Source organism: Anser cygnoides, chromosome 12 (genome assembly GCF_040182565.1).
Source record: "Anser cygnoides isolate HZ-2024a breed goose chromosome 12, Taihu_goose_T2T_genome, whole genome shotgun sequence".
In the NCBI taxonomy this organism is placed as follows: Eukaryota; Metazoa; Chordata; class Aves; order Anseriformes; family Anatidae; genus Anser; species Anser cygnoides.
This window is the reverse complement of record NC_089884.1, coordinates 7,167,302-7,188,683: the sequence shown is the minus strand read 5'-3', so window position 1 is coordinate 7,188,683 and position 21,382 is coordinate 7,167,302.

Sequence of the window (21,382 nt, the reverse complement as noted above, 5' to 3'; positions counted from 1 at the left end):
GAATTAGAAAAATAAGAAAAGTAATGTTGTTTCTTTTGTTGACATTAATGTTTTTTTTATTCTATCTGGCCAACAATATGAATCCTAGTGTCAGTGTAAACTTGATTTAGACTATGAATTATAAAATTCTAATGATGTGAGGTGGTTGTAAACTGCTAATTTTTTTCCTCCAGTGAAAAGCGGTACTTAAATAAAACCATTAAAGCAGGCCACTTCTAACTGCATTGTAACACAGAAAGCTTTCCAGGCATAGCATATTGTGTTTAGTATCACTTTAGAATTCTATAAATCTTTGATCAGCTTTTATTTAATCTTTGTCTAAATTGGAAGATAGCAATGGTCCCTTAAGATTTTGTATGGAATTGAATGAAATTTAATAAGGTGCCTGAAGGTTATTTGATTGTGAGTCGTAGCACTTTCATTTTACAGGCTTAAGCAATACTGACCTCAGAAGGACTGTCATTCAGACTAGGTGGAGGGTGGAGAAAGAAAATATTTTATTCTTCTTCATTCCAATCCTTTTTACTTGATAAGCCCATAATAAAAGTCAAAATGAAGTCCTGACCAATTCTGAGTCCAATTCTCTCTTCATAGATAGTGGATTAATTTCTGGAACATTTTAGAGTAGGAAATGCAAAACAAGACAACATCTAAATGGCTTTCACATTGACAACCTTGTCAAACTGTATAAATTTGGAGTAGAACAGAGCTAGGAGATCAGATGACATGGGATGTTTCTCAGGGGACCACCTGGTGAATTTTGAAGGTCCCCAGAACAGACTGTGGGTTACCCTGAACTGTAGGAGGTCCTCCTACCCACTCAAGCAGAAACTGAATGTTTTGAAATGAAATGTCCAATTATTTCAGCTTGATGCACAACACAAATAGCTGAGAGAATAAACCTGATGTCTTCGAAAGTTTTCATTTGTCTTTTAAAGTTGCCTTTCTCACAGGCTTATGTAGATGCCATCTCGATTATTAAAGCACAATTGCATTAGCGACAAGCTGCTTCCCTCAATTAGTTTTGACACAAGGTAATTTTATGGCTTTAAGTACACCTATCTTTGACTTCTGACGGATTTTCCTGTGTCCTTGCTTCCTACCTAAACCACCTTTTCTTTTTACATTTGTATAATGCACTGTCTGGTGTTTCAATTTTAATCATAATTATATATTACAATTTATTTGCATTACACTAATATCTAAATGTCAAGGCTGCTCAGCATTGCACACAGTGAAATATATTAAGTATCTCTAAATCAGTTACAGATACTGCTGCAATGTCACTGTGCATATAGGTGTTTCATTCAATAACAATGAATGGTTTATTTTCTGTTTGTAAATAAAGTAATGAAAGAAAGACCAAGAAGAATGGAAAATGAGTGGAAAGAGTTGGTTTTAAGAAGAGATATAATTGGAAGCAGTAACTGAGTACTTGATATTTTACTGACTTGAAATAGGTGAACTACACAGCATATTGTGAGGGCATGTTAGGATCTCCATGATGCAAAACTACTGTAGGATTATTCAGGAGCATAAAAACTTCCATCTGACCCAAAATCTAGCTAATCCAGTACCTAGTCTCTGACAGTAGCTGCTGTGAGAGTATGATAGGCAGATAACCCGCCCTGCAGAATTTTCATGCTAGTCTCTAACAGTAGTTAACATAAATTCATAAGGTATAATATCCTTTAGAAAAGATATGCTCAGGAGCTTATTCTGGCATGCTGCACAAAGAAGGTACTTTCAGAAAATATTTGGGCAGGTTATTTGAATCTATTTGCTTATATTAAGCAGTATGGTATCTTTTGCTGACTTTTTTTTTTTTTTTGAAAGCAGGGAAGACAGAAAAACACAGTACAGGTATTCAAGGCTGGAATTGCTTTCATTCTGGATAAAATTCTGGCAGTAAGCGGCCCATTTAATGAAGTGTTCCTATTGCTGTTAACTTAAAGAATATGAACAGTTCTATTCAGCTCAGTTTGACCTCTCCTGTAGTTAGGACAGTACCTAGTGCTATGACAGTACCAAGTACTATCGTTAGACGCTTTTTTGTGTACACGTGGAACAGCTACTTGGAATACAGTTTTCAATACTACTTAGCCTACTGCTACTGGGGAGTCTGCTTTTAAAAGTGATCTAGATTCTTCTAGATGGTTTTGAAAGGTGATAAGTGCCAGTAAGTACAAAGAGTTTCCTTAGTGCCAGTTGACCTCCCTTACAATATTCTGCCCTACACATGCCTCCATATCTTTGGAAATCTGGAGCTTGGGAACTTCGGTACTTGTGGGTATAGTGGGAAACAGCAACATCATAGAAAATAGGTATAGAAGGAGGCTGAAGCGGTCATCAGATGCATTCCCCCATCCCGAGGTAGGATCAACTCTGTTTAACAACTCTTAATGATAGACCCAATGTATTCTTAAATTTGCGATGCTGAAGCCTGCACTTACGGCCATCTGATTCATTCTAGTACTTTACCAGCCCTTTTTGTCAGAATGGTATTTTCCTTAGTTCTAGTTATTTATTTTGATGTAATTTAAGGGCATTTTTTATTGTACTATTCTTAGTGGATGTGGAGAATAGGGTGTTCCTTGTGATATGTTTCTTCATGTTTTTGAAGGCAGTAACTGTATTGCCGTCCTTCATGCCCTTTTTCTCTAGACTTAATCCCTCTTGCAGCCTTTTCTCAGATTATATTTTCTAAATTACTGATCATTGAGGTGCTTTTGCAAATGTTATCTTAAGTGTCCCATGGAAGTAGTGTTTAGGTACCTTCATGTTTGTCTGTTTTTTTATCTTTTTTCAGTATAATGACATTAAAGTATAAACAGTGCTAGTGAGTGGAGCTGAACTAGCTAGTTAAGCTGGAAACAGGTAATCCAAAGATTATGACCGGATGGTCAGATAATACTGGTAAACGGACTATTCCCAATTATTTGTACACTTTTTGTTGAGAATGCAACCAATTGTTAAAATAGAAAAATTATGCTCTCCAGAAAACAATCAGTGAAGAAAAAAATTATTCAGCCCAAACTGTTACACTCTGTCTAACCAATCATAGGTTTTCATAATAACAGTGACTGCAGTATCATACAATCTAGATTATGCCATTATTGACTATACATACAGAATGGGCATAGAAATAACAAGGAAATAAATGGAAGAGATTTACTGAAGTGTAACAACCAACAACTTGTGTGTTCTCAGCAGGAAATGCAGCAAGCATATTGCTTTTGTGAACCTATCCAAGAAAGGATGACAGTAACCCAGTGTTACAGTGTTTAAAGCATGTCTGACTATGGCAGTGGATCTTTATGGGATCAGAGGAAATGTCATTTTTAAGGAGTGTTTTAGTAACATTGCACAGGATTAGAAGCTGGATTTCTGTTGCCAGCTTTCAGTTGCCGGAGATCTGTTTTACCAGTAACTGGCCTAGGAATTCTATAGTCTCTCAAGTAAACCTGGACATTGTCTTCTTTAGACACTTTAAGTAGAAAGATATTACTAAAGAAGGTACTTTGGAGGACAATTTCCAATTCAAGGATTTCAGAAAATCTGTCTGTAGAATCTGTTCTGTTTTAAAGGACTTCTGTGCCTCATCTCTTGTGCAACACTTTGAAAATGTACCTGACTTGTCAAAAACTTGTCTTCACCTCTTTTTTAGGCTTGCTGCTCTGTGGGCTGCGGTTCTTTGCAGAAGTAGATTGCCACCCCATAATTCCCCAAACTTATATACATACCCCTCTGTAGGCTTCCAGATGGCCTGTATTTTGGGCAGTGGTTCCAACTGACTTTAAATATTGGTATGCTTTTTTGAAAATCAACCATTTACTTTCTATTTCAGTGAGGAAGCAGTCTAAGACTTAAATGTACCAATACATGGAGGTTTACTGTATTTCACAAAAACATTTATCCAGTACTAAGGCTCACTGATATCATGTCTTGCAAGGCTATTGTTCTTCATCATGAGTCTACTCCTAGCAAAACTCATTTCTACCTAGCTGATCTGTGGGCAGATTGAGAACCTACCAATATCACTATAGGCCCCATCATACTTTGAGTTGAATTCAGAAGTCTTGGTGTTTTGAAGACTGAACTCGGCTCTCCTTTTCAGTGGTGTTCTTTCAGAATTGTGAGTATTCAGCTGTGCTATTCATCCAGAGAATTAGATCTGTAAATATGCACACCTGATTGCCAATAACATTAATAGGAATTGCACCTGTATTCATAGAACACAACAGATGCCTCTGTGCCTTTAGATTTCCTATTTCTTAACAGTAATGATGCTTTGAGGGCAGTATTACTTTAAGAACAGAGCCCATTTAATTTGCTTGGACTTTGAAATCTTCTGGTAGAGAATAATTGCCTGACACACAGCTCCTAGGAGGTGAATTTAAATGAAAGACATTTTCCAAGCTGCAAAGCAAAATTACTAAATGCCTGATTAGAAGATCTGTGTCACTAGTAGTGCTTTATTATGAGAACTCCCTTAAAAAATTCATATCAACACTTGCCTTTCACAGTCCACAGCCTGGTGCCTATTAAGACCCTGAACAGACTGTATCTTCTTAACTGATATAAAATGGGATATAGATCAATAACAACCTATGTTCTAGGTGTACCAGGAAGCCTAAGTGTAGGAAGACAGTATCTGTGCCATCGTCCTAGGAAAGCACAGCAGATATACAGGTTTGGGATAACCAGCTTTCCTCTTCAGTGCTGCATGGGTATATTCTAGCTGTTCCTTTTTTTTTTTTTTTTTTTTTTTTTATCCCTGAAAAGAAAGGATATAAATATTAAAACAATAAAATTTCAATTTTCAAGTAAAGGAGAAGAAATATTGCTAAACATAAATTGCAGATGAGGAAGTGATTTCTGCACAGGAAAATGGCTCTTGCCAGCAGGGTAATATCTAGACATCTAGACATCTAGAGGAGTTCTATTATTTACTTTTGTTTCTCCATTTTTATTGCAGTCTACTAGCTTACCAAATGATTTTTATTGCCTCCTTTTATGATTTTTCTCAAGGTAAGGCTCCAAGTGTTTCTGACGATATAGGGTCAGGAGAACATCTAAGGCCTGGTTCATCCTCACAATTTTAAGTCTGTTCAAATTTGTGATAATCAAGGATGCCCAAAATTGAGGATTAGAAATAAGTAATCAGACTCAACATCCATATCTGATGTTAACCTTTAAGTTAAGTTGAATTTCTCTTACTGAGCTTTCAAGGCTAAAGAGTTGCACTCAACTAATGAAATTGCAAATGAAAAGTTAATTAGTGGTCACTTCTAAAAATAGTATTTTAGCAATCAAATATCCATGATTTAGCTCTCTAGAGTTGTGATAATTTGCAGTGAAAAAGACCAGTTTATAACAGCATGTACAATTCACTTCTGATAATCTCTAAAGAATCTCAGTTGCGTCTTTCACTGCATATATTTTGACTGAAAAACTGGCTAATTAACATGAACTGTAAGAGATTGCTATGCCTGAATCCATTTCCTAGTTTTCTTCTGAACCTTTTTTCATAGGGGGAAAAGGGAGCTGTGTTATCAGAATGCAGTAGGCTTTGTTTTTTTCAGTGTTGCAGTTTTTTGTAATGTGACATTATACAGCAGCCTCATTATATTCAACTCTACAATGTGTTGCTCAGCCGTGAGCTTGATGGTTTCATGGAGCATGGGGTGAGTTTAATTCCTCTTTCTAAAGGAGATGCATCTTGCTTCACTGATTATTTTCTGGACTTTAAAAGATGCAACTTTATAAAATACTCTACAGCTCCTACTTGGGGAGAATAGAAAGTGGCTTAATGAAAGACTGCAGTGGAGGCCATTATGAAGCAAGCCATGCTGTTATGGGTTAGAGAACACCTCTCAATTCTCTAACCTCTTATTCTGTTCATTTTTTGAATGAATAACTCCTAAAACCTCTGATATTTAAATATCAGAATAGTGCTGTTCACTGCATGCTGTCTTGACTCTCTTCCATATCTCTTCTAGCATCAGGGCTATATGTCCTTTTTTTATAATTCTTTCCAAATTGGGTTGTCCCTGGTAAAGGATGTTACTAGATTCAGTCCAAAACAGGTGCTGTCCCACTCTTTGCACCTGCTTGCAACTGCAGTTACCTGTTCAGAATCCTGAAGGTGCCACATGCCCAGCCCACTAGCTGCTGCTGTCCTCTTATTAGGAGAAGTCTGTCGGGAAAATGAGACAACTTCATATAATCATGTCTGGATTTAGCGGTTTGAAAGTAAACTGCTGTGACACTGATAGCAGGGATGTGAGAAGAAATTTAGACCAAATTTACTGATATGTCCAAAACACATAGTTCCCCCAAAATGTAATTGTGATTAGAATATGCACTTTCAAGCATTTTGTGATATTTGAAATGTTACCAAATCACAGAATTTCCTATGTGTAATGAAGAATGATAGAGCTGTTTGCTTGTTTGTTTTAATGGCAGAAGCTTACTGCTTACAGCAGTAAAGCTTACAGCTTTAATGGAAGAAGCTTACTACCAGTGAAGTAGTAGGCCCAGAGTGCAAGGTCTCTGGCTTTCATTGCCTCAATCTACTCACAAGGACATAGTTGAGCCACTTAACGTACTCATCGGACCAGCACCTAGCATCTTCCCAAGAGCAGTTTCCATTGTCAGAGAAATGAAAACTCAAGCAAGGTATGAAGTAGCTCCATTTAATAGCATTCTAATTCACAAATTTCCTTAGAGAGTGACAGCATTTATCAAAACTACTTTAGTGGTCTTGCTCTTCTGTGTTCTTCAAGGAACAGGAATATCTTCCTTGCCCAGTGCATAAATACATCAGTATTTGTATTTAAGACAACAAAATCACTTATTTCAAACTTGCCAATGCTGCAAGTTTTTTTCAGTGTTGTTCTCTGATGAGGAAGTTGTTAGCTGTGGAAGGATTTGGAAAACAGCTTTGTATATTAAAGTGGAGGCTTGCTTATAGGTCCCAAACCATTATTAGAAATTCTTCAATGAATAAGTCTAAGTCAGTGAGATAACTCATGAAGTATGTTTTCTTGTAGCATCAGTACAGGTGTCAGAATTTACCCCTCCAGGAAATCTAGATTTCCCTAGTGTCATACTCTGGGAAAATATTTCAGTTGAACTCTTTATTGTATCCTTAGGTTGTTAGGAAACTTCTGTGATGTTACAGAAATGGCATAATTCTGCATAATGATATAATGCTAAAATATTCCTATAATTTCCATAAAAATTTACTATGAGATGTGACAGATAGAAAGCTTTCCTTCTGTGACTGTAAGAGCAAGGAGACTTACTTCCCATAGTTTTTTATATGTGCTTATTTTTGTAAACAATCCATAGCACGTATTTCTTTGTGAACTGTAATGCTCATTCTCTCCTTCCTGCGTGTCATGGCTGTGAAGCGTCACAGATGGCGGTGCTAGTACACAATGTGTGAACAATATGGGACAGGCCTGAGAAGCCTGACAGGCTTCGTAAGAGGTTCATAAAGCTGAAAGTGGACACGTACTTCCAGGCTTGAGCAGTTCTAATTAGTATTCATCGCAAGCAATGCTATGTCTTTGGATTTCTAGGGCAACTCTTTTTATTACAGTAGAAATGCTCTGTGTTATGAAAGTATCTACTTATTTTTCCTTCTTTCAGAAGTCAGCATGTACAGGCCTATTTTTATTCCTGCTCAGTGGAATGCATTTTTCTGAGCTGTTCCCATGAATTTAGTACAACTATTTGTAAGAAGAAAGGCCTTTTTTAGGGCTATCTCCTGCATATAATTTATTACATACAGATATGTTACTTACAGCTCTTTTTAAAACTATTTAAAAATTGGCTGGTTTACACTCTCTCTTCCTGTGTAATCAGTGGAATTTACCCAGGTTATACTGACTGAGGGTTCATCCTTTCCTTGTGGAACTTCTGTGGTCAGAATTCAAGAGTTTTGAAAATTTCAATGTTTTAAAATGTGTTCATACTTTAAAAAAAAAAAAAGTACAGAGAAATGCTTGCATTTAATCTACTTTAAAGCAATCTAGATTACCAGAGCCCAAGTTTTACAAAAAGTCATATGGAAGCATCAGTGACTCAGTGAATACCAGTGTATGTTATGGGCAGTTACTGAACAGAGTGAAAATATTAAAGGATGCTTCTCTAAGCACTGGGAAGCATTCAGCTAGTATCTAATAGGCTGGGGTCTAACTCAGCAAGTTAAAATAATTTTAAATTGTCTTCAAAAAAAATTGAAAAGAGCAATTATTCTAGAAAATGTGATTTCAAAGGACAATCTGATTTTTAATCTAATATATGTTCAGTTTGAAGTCTTTCAATGGGTTCCGTTAGTGACTATACTCTCAGAAAACATGTCTTGAGACAAGATACCAAACTTGAAGAATCATTGTTCTATGAAATACAGCAATGCTGTGTTCACTGATACATATCTGAAAAATAATAGAAGATCGTGTCATCTGCTTCCTCTCTGTTCTGAACTTGAAGGGAGAAATTAAGTCCATGCTACTACACATCAGTTACTGAACTCTTAAAGGAGACTTGATAATTAAATTAGTATCTTAGATGCTATTTTGTTCAATATATTTCTACTTTTATTCCTTAATCTTTCAATCTGTCATTAAGTATTTAAGGATATTTTAAGTCTCTGCTTTGAAAATCTAAGCCGATTTCTTTTACAAAGGATGTTAAGTGCTCAGAGAGAGCACAGTAAGCTATGGAGAGAATGGGACGTATGTATCATTTCTCAGCGTGTCAAAGGGACTGAATCCCACTCTTTGATACTAATTCTTTTTCCACTTAGTGCCTCTCCGTTTTAAAATTCATCTGTAAAATGGCTCTAAGTAATACCTCTGACATAGGGATGCAGTGAGAAAGCTAAACACTGCAAAGATGATCTGATTATACACAGGATTTTATGAAATGCTGACTTTGAGGAATGAAGACCTTAACATTTCTTCAGTCCTGTATTCATAACCAATACCCACTCTTAGTATTTCCCTCACTGGAACCAAGACTGGCACTGAACTGTCTGAATCTAATGCACATTTGTTAGAGAAAAAAAGGTGCATCATACCTTTTGTGTCTGTCATACCAAGACATATTTGTTGAGAAACTGGCAGCTTTTATAAAAGTTTACTTTGCTGCATTGAATGTGCTTAACAGTAAGCAAGCCCTGCGTAAATAAGTCAGGTGATATCTTTTGAAAGTAAAAGGATCTTCCTCTGCTTGAGGGGAAGATTTCTATTCTTATCGGTAATTCTGGGAAGGCAAGTGTTCAGCTATTGTCACTGTTGTCTGGTCAAGGGGTAAGAAGGCAACATAGAATGAGTTATGAACCAAAGCAGAACCCCTAAGCCGTCAGTACCATATGCGATGAAATCTCCTCAGATACACACATACAGAGAAAAAACAGGTCTCTCTGTCCTGTAGGGACTGCTTCTGTCTACATTTTGTGGGCCTTATGGAAAGGGCATCAGAAAGGTTCATATTTTGAACATTATTATTGAATTAAAGATTCTGTTTTTTTTTGTTCACCTCACTTTTCTGCCTTCATCTTCTACCTTTTTGTACAAAGCAGATACTGAATGCATATAAATATTTGAATTATATTATTTATTGTTGATGATTTACTTTATTTTGGGGAGAGGCCCAGTGTCCTATGTTACAACTGTAATAGAGCTTTTCACCATGAATTGAAATGTACCTGTCTGAGAAACCCAGACTTATTTTCCTAGCGAACTACAGCAAGAAGCTGGTTTAGTTAGAAAAAAACAGACATTTTCTGGTACTGTTACCTCTTATTTCTCTAACATATTATTAATTACCCATTCTGTTGTGGGTGTAGAAATTTATGTCCTTTTAATATTTATGTACATGCTTTTCTTTACTCTGTGAGTTGCCCCATAGAAATCAGGCAAGCAGAATTATTCCATTGGATCTGTGTGTACAGCCTCATTGAGAACCACAGTCATGTGGGTCTTTGAACTCCAGATTAGTGACTTTGAAAGGGCTCTTATGGGGATGAGAGACTTCTGATCTGATTGGATTCCAGGATGGTCCCAGCAATACTTTCCACTGCATGTTATTTATTTTTTTATTCTGAAAGTTCAGTGGAACTTCAGGTTTCTGTACTTCACAAAGGGCTTTAAATCTCAACAATTTTGGTTTTGAACATTGTGAAAACCCTATTTCAGTGTCTTGGAAATTCCATGTAACAAATCCATCATCATTTCTGTGTATTTCTCTGGTACTGGTTGAACACAGTCAAGATTTCTTGTCTGTAGTACGTTTCTCACCTGTAAAGTAATTCATAGATAAGTTGACTTTACCTGGCTAACAAAAGCAGTGGATGTTTAATTTTAAATATGTACTCAGGCAAATGAAGGAAACTGTTACCCTGGAACAAGACACTTCAGACGTTAATCATAATTATTAATCACAGTTTTTCTAGAAACTTGAATTTTAATCCAGGTTTAGAGTAATTGTCACATTAGTACATATTCAGTGCATATTGCAAAGTAGATCTACGCTACAGTGTTCTGCGACAAAGAAGTGTTTTGCAATCTGATTTAATTTAGTTTCATGGCATCGAGTCATTCTGTTTGTTTTTGTTGTTGTTTGTTTGTTTGTTTTTAAAGCAACATTATAATAAACATGAGTAGTTTCATGGTAATAGTAATAGTAATCTCTCTTTCTAAATTGCCTGAAAAGGTCTTTGCTGGAAGTTAACTGACAATTACAAATTCTTAGGATTTCTATAGTTCTTGAATGTATTTGTTATATACCATTAGTCACCAGGTGAAGCCCGTCAGTAATGGCAATACCCTTCAGCAATAGCTGGGGAGAATTTAACACTGATTGATGGCAGGTCACCTGGAATTGGTTGGCAGAATTTCCAATTTTCTGTTGGGAAATTGCTTATTTCTTGAAGTCTATTCCCATTTTTACAAGTAGACAGCAAGCTGAGATTATACATTATTATGTGTCCAACTATAAAATTGTGATGGATAGTGTCACAGATTTAAATAGAGTTAAACATTTCATTTAAGGTTGATTTTAAGAAAAAAAAAGGCTAAATAACTTCAAACTGTAAACTGCAACTTATCTTTGGCTTTCATTTGTTCATCTAGATTCAGAACAACAGTGTTGCATCTTAACTAGTTTTAAACAGAGAATTACTTGCTTTGTTATCATTCTTTAAAGTATTCAAAGGGTTATGGTATCTTTGTTGTAAACATTTTTTTTCAGTTTCTGAGGTTTATCCAGGGACTGACTGACTGAGCAGATTAATGTTTTACCTTCACTTATGGGACCTAGGTTAAAAATCTGGCAAAACTGCATTGACAGAAAATCAAAGGCCATTCAGCAAAGCCTTCCTACAGTTCTTCTTTTAAATCATAAGGGAGAGCAGCCAATAACAACCAGTCATTTCCTGTTTCCAGAGGGATACATGTTAAAAGCAAGTACAGACTTTTTATTCCATTAGCGTACAATAACGTATTATCTTTTTGAAACCTGACTGAATTGTTTTGGAACAAAGAACCTATGCCCTACTATAATCCAATGGAAAATAGTGACCCTACGAGTAAAAGCTGATGCTGTAACTCCAACAAGGAGATGCATTATATATTGATGACATTCTCAAAATACATTTATGATATTAGCAAAATAGAAATGGCTCTGGATTTAAGTCTTAAAGTGAAATTTTAAGATTGGCATATCTAAAATGAAACTGCCAGTGTGGTACTTTGAGCTCTTTCATAGGTGACCAGGTCCCTATACACTGCACAGCAAGAGCTACATGCCTTGAAATGGGATTCAAGATAAAAAAAAGGTAATGACTAGGCAGCTATTCAGAGTTAACCAGTGAGATATGCTTAGGATAACAGTGGAGTTAGAAATCTTGCCATCTTGTTTACCTTCACCTGTTAAGAATCATATTTCATGTGCCTCCTTCATGACCTATTTAAACTTGACTTCTTTCCTGTGCTGTGAAATGGCTTAAACAAGATGGGGTAAGGATGACCCTCCCCTGACCCTCCCAAGCCTTTAGCTTGATCATTAGGGTTTTCTGGACGGTAGCAAATGTAAGATTTCAGCCCCTCAGAAAGAAACTCTCTACTTCTTGGAGAGAGTTTAATTACTGGGTTGAATATGAACAACCACTTTGACTGTATGTGACAAAAAGTCATCACTGCATTTTAATAATGTAGTGTACAGTTCTGTGGTCTGCATCTTCTGAATCTGCCAGTAGGCTCCAGCGCTGCAGCAAGTTCTGAGCTCCTTGTTTCTGAAGCCCAGTTGGGAGCAAGCAGGCATTGCTGAGTGCAGAGGTGCCTTAGCCTTGTAGACACCGGGGGCTCTCCCTGAGATGAATACAGGGAACTTCCTCAAAGTCACTTACAGGGTTTAGGTAACAATACTGCTTCTTGTTTCAGTATTTTGTTCTAAAAGCAAAAATTTTACTTAAATCGCCCTTCAGGTATTTAATAATACCCGTGTTTGGTCTCTTTGACAGTTCATCGTCACACTGAGGTTACAGACTTACAGTCTTACTTCAGTAGTTTAATGACAAAGGCTTCCAACATGAAATTGTTGAGTACTGAAGGCCTCTTCTTTATGAACTTCAGTGCTTTTAAAATTTGGCCCTAAAAGAAATCAAAGATAAAACAAATTTTGTAGAAGCTAGTTCAAGAGCGCAAGAAAATGCCAGAAGATGAAAATTGGCAGCATTACTTCAGAGGCTTTTACATTCCAAAATTTAATTAGATGTGCTCACCTAGAACTGTTGGAAATATGTTTACTGCTTTTAGATCTTCCTCTCTTATGAACTCATATTATGAAGAAGCTATTAAATATCACACAGTGTCAGATTCAAAAGTCTATCCTACTAGGAGCAGGCAAATGTATTATTTACTGTTTTGTCTCAAATTATACTTACTGTACTTATTGCACAAACAAATAGTGCTTTTTTTTGCCTTTTTTTTTTTCTCCTGAACTATAAATGCATTTAGGATCTGTCTTTATTTGCAGTCTACTCAGTTTGCACTAGATATTAACCTATTTTATAATACTGAAAATTAACTGAACCAGAATAGTTTTGAATGCCTAAACTAGCATCTAAACAAGCATCCTGATTATTGTTAGTCCTCTGAAAGTAGAAAAGACTAAATACTTTCTGCAACATTTGGAGTCATACAAGCATTACTTTATTTTCTCAGACCTAAAAGCCAATACTTGCATAACTATTTGATGCTTTTTATCAGAAGCATTGGTGCACATCAGTGAGAACTTTCCACCACCTTGAAAATGACTTTTAGAATATTTCATTAGCAGACTGTCTTTCAGAACTCAAGTTGACATTCATGTTTCTTCACACCAGTCTTTCATCCACAAAACTCTTTGTTCTGCTGAACAGTTTCGAGACAATATGGGCAATCAAAAAAGCAAAGGCTTATGACCTATCTGCATCTTCCATTCCAACATTTGATCAGTCTTATTCAAATCTCATCTTTTAATACTCCTTTGAGAACTTTCTGAGAATTTTATTTCCTTTCTTTCATTATGATTATATTATTTCAAAACCTTCAAACTTAATGAAATGGTAGCTCTCTATAAAGTGAGAGGCAGACGCCATTGGTGGCTACACATTTATCCATTTTCATCTTTTTCAATAGCCTACGTGAAAAGAATTTGAAATCTAGAATAGTGGGAAATCTCTTTTATATGTATATTTCACAGTCTGAGAGATTTGTAGTTACCTTGCAGTTGTGCATTTTCTTTTTAAAAGTAAAGCACAGGAGTCAGTTGCTTACCAGTTGCAGGGAAGCAGAAAGCTGCCTGAAACCCCTGTATCTATGAAAGGAAATGTAATGTATGTATTTAGAAAGACAAAGGTCTTTATTACCGATCACTATCTCTAGCTAAATTAACATGACATTTTTTCAGATTTTGCCACTTCCTGCTCTGCCAGCTGCCTGCATATTCATCTGTGGCAGAGAGAGCATTTGCTTTCCAAGTGGATTACTGGATGCAGACAGCCTTCATGCCTGCATAAATAGGACTTCACTCATAACATCACCTAACAAAAATATTTGAAGAATCAAATTATGTGGCTGGTTTAGGAAGGTAACCCAAGGCTGAAAAACAAACAAAACCAGATACATTTAAGTTAATGCTGCTTTGGGGCTCTTAGTTTCTTAGTGCACCAGTCATCTTGGTTCTCCAGCCTGTGGCAATAACAATTAAACATCCTTTTTCCACATGACTGCTCTAAAAAATGAAGTCATTACATTGTTGATATTAAATTTTGCATAATAAGGTTCCTTCTCTGGAGTTTCTTATTGTTTTGGCTCCAGCTCTGAGATGCAATGCTTCATTTGTGCATGTAGTACATAACTGGGCCAGATTCTCAGCTGGTGAAACTTTATGTCCCAGCAGGTAGTGATCTGATGAAGTCTGTCCCATCACACCAATGCACACAAGCTTCATCAGCAGCTACTTTTTTCTTAGATTTTATCCAACAATAAAGAAAAAAAAATTATATGCAGCATCTGACAGAAAAAGTTTTATGTGCCACAGAAGTTCAACTGCTGATGAGTGGAATCTTCTCTGTCAGTAGTTGCATTTCACTACCAGGTAAAATCTTTTCTGTTAGCAGGCAGATAAAATCTGCTTTGGCAGTATCTGTGCTTCTCTGCAGGTAAAATGTTCTCCATCAGCAACTATACTTTCCACTCAGATATAATTTTCTCTGTCAGAAGTTGTCCCTCTGTGGTAAAACTTCAGAAGCCATTTCACAAAATTCTTGCTCCTATTGACACAAAATACTAAAAACATTAAAACACTTCTTAAAAAGCTATGAAATTAATTCTCTGGAATATTGTTAAAATAAATATTTAAGCTTCTGCCTATAATGTTCTTGATGTCAAACTTCAAATGTCAGGAAATAAATGAAAACTAAAACCACATTTCATTCCTTATCTTTTTTTTCTCTTTTCTACCCACAAACATGCATTTTATCACTGCCATAAATACATTTACCACAGATAGTACTGGATGTACTTATTTCTCTCTTTGTGATCATAAAGAGTTGTCTGTAGAACTTTTCTGTCCATAATGATGATGTATTGCTTTTTACTCTTGCATTATTTATAGAGGATCATTTCAGTGTGTTCATTGCCAGGGTTATTTGCAGAATATGGTAACACTTGCTTCCTTTGTCATTCACTGATTACTGATCACATCTCAATTTCTATCCATCTCAGACAATGAATAAGGAAATGCATCATTGTTACTTTTACTTAATAAATTAGATAGTCAATTTTAACAAACATTTTAGGGAAGTAATGGGCTTAAATATAGATGAAACAGCCCCTAGAATGGTAGCAGCTAATGGACTGACAAGTACTTGCACAGTGTCTCCAGTATATTAAATAGGTTAAACAAATTAAATGAATTACCACATCACTGACTCCCATGCTACTTGGGAAATAATAAATGCCATTTAAAGTAATGTGTACACATCAATATGCAATCTGAATAGACATTGTCATTCGTGATCTACAGGGCATTGCCAGGACAGCCAGCTTTGTTGTGCTATGAAACAGTAATACTTTCCAAATGCACGGTGTAATTCAGACTCAGGCATGAACAATGGAAACTTAAGAACCTATCAATCTTTTCACTGTTCCTCATTTAACTTGCAAGGTATCCATCTGCTGGTGATGGAATCTGTCAAACTGGAATTGTTTGTAACCTGTTGTTAATTTGGAGTTACCTGCTTCTTTGTCAGATGTCATGAAACAATTCACGGCTGAAAAGCTTATTCCTTGTTTGCAGCTGTATCAGATATAAGACAAGATACTATCTTGTTTCCCCTACAAACAGAAAGACAATATTGCACCAATCACTCTATAGTTAACAATAGTAACTGTAGCTAGAGCTCTTCAGAATTAAGCATGCTGCGTAATGTATGAAGCATGCTGCGTAATGTATAATACTAAGTGTTCTAAATCCTCTAATTAATTTAACCTCCTGTGGCTAGGGGCCATGGGTTAGTGCCCTCTTTCCAATCTACCAGCTCTTTAATAACCAAGAAAAAAAAAAAAGGAAACAGAAAAAGACATTTCTTATGAGTTATTTGGGCTGAAGTAATTTCTCACAGTTAGAGTCCTAAAGGACACTCTGAAGAAAATATATTTGGAAGCCAATCCCTACTGTAAAAGACTATGTAGGGCAATTGTTTCCCTCCTAAATCTCTTTTATACCGATATGATTCCTTTTATTTGTGGACCGAAGAGCAAATGCAGAGATCCCTTCTTTTTGAGTAAGTGAAGGAAAAAGAAAAGAACATTCTCTTTCAATGCTCCTTCTAAGAGCATTGTGGTAGGATTGGTGCTTCTACAATGTTAAACTCTAAACAAACTGTTTAATTTTCTTTAATGCTGTACAAATACTGTTTCTTTGCTAATGTTTCTTGCATTAGCAAATCTTTTTTCTGTCTATAAACAACATCCTGTGTTACTTGCTGTTACCAGACAGTTTTAGCTTGGAAGCTTGGAGGCTTACAGAGTCCTGCTCATTCACTGGCTCAGAAATCAGGCCTCGTAATTATATATACTATCACCAATATATTTTTCTTCCATTGGTGATAAGCACATCCTTGATTATTTCAACTACAGTGCTAGAAAATTAAGAGTTAGACCTTGTCATTATGCTGCTGAAAAATAAGCAAAGGGAAGGAAGTTATTCTAGGTAATGCTATCGTAGAAGAAACTGTAAACAGTCTTAGCAAAGAGGAATAAAGTCTTCTTGAAGTACTAAGTATAGAGCCATGCTTCATGCTAAAAAATAACTAAGCTTCCCCCAAAACACCTTCTTTGTAATGGTGTGTAGAAGGGAAAATGAAAGGCACAGTAAATGAAATAATTTCTAATAGAGTTACTTTATGACTGTAGCTTGTTCACGGAAGGCGAACAGTTCAGGTTTGTGAACAAAAACTAACTGGCGAGGTTTCTCCCCTCTGCCCAGAAGTTAAATCTTAAACTGTTGTGATCATAACTTTCAATAGCGAACATGGACTCGCAGTATTTAAGAGGAACTAAGCTCCTACTTCTGAAAATGGTGCCAGTTTACAAACTTAAAAATTCAACAGTGCAAAACCACTGGTTGCTTTGGACAAACTGACAATATAATCTATTGATAAAGACATTAAGGAATTACAACAGAATACTTAGAAACTAAATGAGTTGATTTTCCCAAGTGTATTATCATTTAACAAGCTCATTAAATATCACTATTTTAACAATTAATAGAAACCTGTCTTGCTGTAGGCTATTTTGATAACTGCTAATTAAGAATCTGCAAATTCCTTACAAAGTCCATGTGCTACTAAGAATGGGATTAGGCATTTCTTGCTTATGTAATTTTGAGCTAATTACATGACTATTAGATTTATCTTCTAAATGCTTAGTAAGTTCTCTTTTAACAATCATCTCATATTTAATTAAAAGTGGTATCTGGCTTGCTAAATTTGAATTAAATGCTTGCTGGAGACACTAAATTAAAAAGTGTTAGTAACATTTTACCAGTGAATATAAAACTGTACAGAATTTTTCACAATTCAGGATAGTTATCCAGAAAGCAAATATATAGACAGAAATTTTCAAAAGACCTTGACTTCCATGGGCTCTTAAGAAAATTCTTGAATTAGAAGGGGAGACTGGCTTTTACTCTAATACTTCTTAATCAAAACTGAGTTGTCAAAAATGTACATGGAAGGCACATGAAAATTAAATGGAAAAGAGTATTTCCTTTTATAACAGAGAGTAAATGAAGAACTGCCACAACTGAAGTAATGGTTAAGTAGTTGTTTGTGAACAGTCAAAACATTTGTTTTTGAAGGCCAATAAGAATGAAAAGAATCCTTATTAAATTTTAAATTCTTTATAGAATATTGGCATTCTTATCATCATATGTGATTAGAGTTTAAAAAATATTTAGGATTCTAAAGCTGAGGGGTCCCAAAGTGTCCTATTCTCAATTAAATTATTTACTTTGGGGCAGATAAAAAGGATTTTCAAAGAATGTTGAAGTTGTATTTGCAGGTGATTCTATTTCTTTAAGTTCTGTTAAAGCAGTGTCCTTACTAAGATGTTTTTCCTGTTTCTTCTCCTTCACCAACCTGAATTTTGAAAAGTGTACGTGTGTTTTTTAAAGAAAATACTGCATTGTACACCATGCTGTAAAAATGGCAGTAAAAAAGTACTGCCAAGAGAAATTAAGATTTGCCTTTTGATCTCAAAAGCACCAGTAGTGGTGGGGACGCTATTAGGTTTTCTGAGAATGACTTTTAATGTTTAAACACTACTCGTATGAAAATTCCCTGTCTATATATATTCATGGCAAGTTCCTTGTGCTTAGTCAGTGTCATGAAAAGTCACAGCATTTTTGAATATGTAGATAAAAGCTGAACTGGAAGAGTAGAATACTAGAGGATGATGTTCTTTGAATCATGGAAACTAAGTAGCTGAGAAGTGTAAAGAAATAGAAAATGAGGGCTGAGAAGAACTCAGGAAGTAATTTTATTTCACTCCTTTCTTTGTTATTCTTGGTAAATGGTTGGCTAACCTGTTTTACATACCTCCAAAGCTGAAAGTACTATACTGTCCTCTGGCAATTTATTTCATCATTGTTTCACTGTCCTTACTCTACAAAAGCTTTTCTAAGGTCTAGCCTGAATTGTGGTGCAATTTGAGCCCAGTACTTCTTGTTTCATCTTTCACATGTATACTTTACAATTCATTCTCTTGTTCTTCCTTGCAGTTGACTTTTACATATGAAGGCTGTTACTATATTCTGCCTCACCCTTCTTCAGGCTAAAGTACCCCAATTCATTCACTTTTCCTGAAAAGTCCTCTGTATTTCTATTTCTTCTCCTTGCTCTGCTTTAGTTCTTGCCATACTGCCATCCAGTGTCCAATACAATACTCTAGCTGAAGTGTTAGTACTGCTGAAAAAAATTGAAACAGTAACAGTGTCTTCCAGCCTGTACTCACCCCACACACCTATGGCATGCTTTTCATAAGCATGTTATTATTGATTTGTGTTCAGATTATGATAAACAGTAAACACCCCTAGGTTTTCTGCAGAACTTCTGCTCAGCTAGCTGTTCCCTGCCCTGCACGACTCTTAATCCTACTTGTGTGCAGAGGTTTGTTCTCATCCCTCAGCAATTATACTGGGCATTTCTGGAGCATTTCTCCAGGTTGGTATTAACATTTTTATTCCTTTCCTGTCCTACAGCAGATTTGCTGTCCCTTCCACCCCAATTTTAATTGTGAATTTAATGCCTGCTCCATTAGCCAAGTCATTAATTTGAAATTATTTAATGATACCAGCTACAAAGCAGATTGCTATGGAGACTCACCTGAAATATCCTTTCAGTACGGCCATGAAATTCATAATTAATCTAAGGCTAAAGTTTTCATTCTGTTTTTCCTCTTATAAGAGATCACATCTATAGGATGCTTCTACAGGTTTAGAAAATGTGTGAAGCAATGTCAGAAGCTTTAAGGGAACATGTAAAGTTCTGGTATTTTACCTCTTTCAATATCTTTCTCTTTTTTCATTGTGAATGTTTTTTTCTTTGTGCCCTTTTTTTTTTCTCTGTGCATGTTATTCCTGCCATGAAGATAAGGAACTGCTGCCTTCTGCCTTCTAGCGGTGCCACCTGTAACAGCGATGGCATTCTTAAAGAAGAAAGACTGACGCAACTGGTCATGTGGTCTCTGCTTCATTCTTATGCTTTTTTAGCTCACCAGTGTAGGTGTAGTAAGGCCCTAGGAATACGAATCTCTTTTGCAATAAGTGCCTTGAAAAGAAGTTGCCAAGATACAGTGAATGGAGACCACAAATCCAGTACTGATCTGAGAAGGCTGACCTTCCGAGAATAACACTGTGTTTGGAGTCCTGTTTCACAGAGATGACCACGCATGAAACTAGGTTATGCTCAGCAAATATGTCTGAATTTATTCAGGTAAATTTACTTGACATATCAGACTTTGACAACATCAAGAAATTTATCATTTGCCTAAAAATCATGAATCCTTAACTTGTATACAGATTTACAGCTGAATATTTCAGAATGCCAGGCGTAAAACATAAGTTCAGTGCCTTGAGTGTGTCTGAGCAAGCAACAGGCTTAGGAGTGGCTAACATAGACCTGTGCTGATCAGGCATATCCATAAACTTAGATGTTAGTGTGTCTTTCTTACAGCCTACAGCTAAGTGCAGGAGCCACTATAAGGGTGTATCATTAAAGACAAGCATTATCTCAATTACAAGCTGAAGATAACAAAAGGCTTTTTATATTTTCTTTATTTCTGTCTAGCTGTGCATGTGTTTCCATCTTTCAACTGTACTCTCTTCATCTGATTTATATCCTCACATTAAATGTTATCACAAGTCATGAATTGTTCTCACTTTATGTTTATTACTGCAGATAACTATTATCTCTCACAGTCCTGTTGGCTTTATCTCTATCTCTGTGCATTTCAGTGCCTCCTTTAATTATTTCATTTTAAGGTACTTTACTCCTACCTCTCCACAATTATGAATGTATGCAGTCTGCATATATACTTAACAAATCTAATGAAGGACTCAGTGTGTAATATCTAATTTTTAAACACTTCACCCTTAAAATGAAATGCAGAATTCACAAGTAAGGCACCTTAGCACATCTCTGTTATTGTAGGAGGAATTTGCTACCTCTTAATGGAATCCAAAATATTTGAATAAGGAGAGGTAAGCTACCACAGGACAGTATACAGCCCTTAAAGTCACCAAGCTGATGGTGTCTGGGGGTGATCAAAATCTTACCAGTACTGTTGTAAGACTGTGGGGAAATATCCGTTTCACAAACAGAAAACACCTTCTGAACATAAATGCCTTTCCTCTTTTCTCTCAGAGGACTTAGGAGCACTCAATCCTTCTCTTTTTCTGTTTTGCCATTGAGTGAATGTATATGTGATTTGGGGGAAAGTGCTATCAATCCAACACAACACTGGGTAAATAAGGAACAGTTTGATCAAGTGTGTTATCAAGACTGAATTTTGATGTTATCATGTCTTTTCCTCCTCTGGTGCATTACCCACCAACCACCAGAAGTTCTAGTAACACCGCAGGCATTGTTGCACGTACCTATCTCAACATCAGCATATTTACTGGGCTTTCTAAGGGACTGACTCTCCACTTAAGAATGATTTGTCCTAAGTTTTGATAAGGCTTTTAGCACATCCTTTTACTAGAAGTTTTGAAATTGTAATGCTGGTTCAGCTTTGATTTTGTCTGACTGATTATGGAA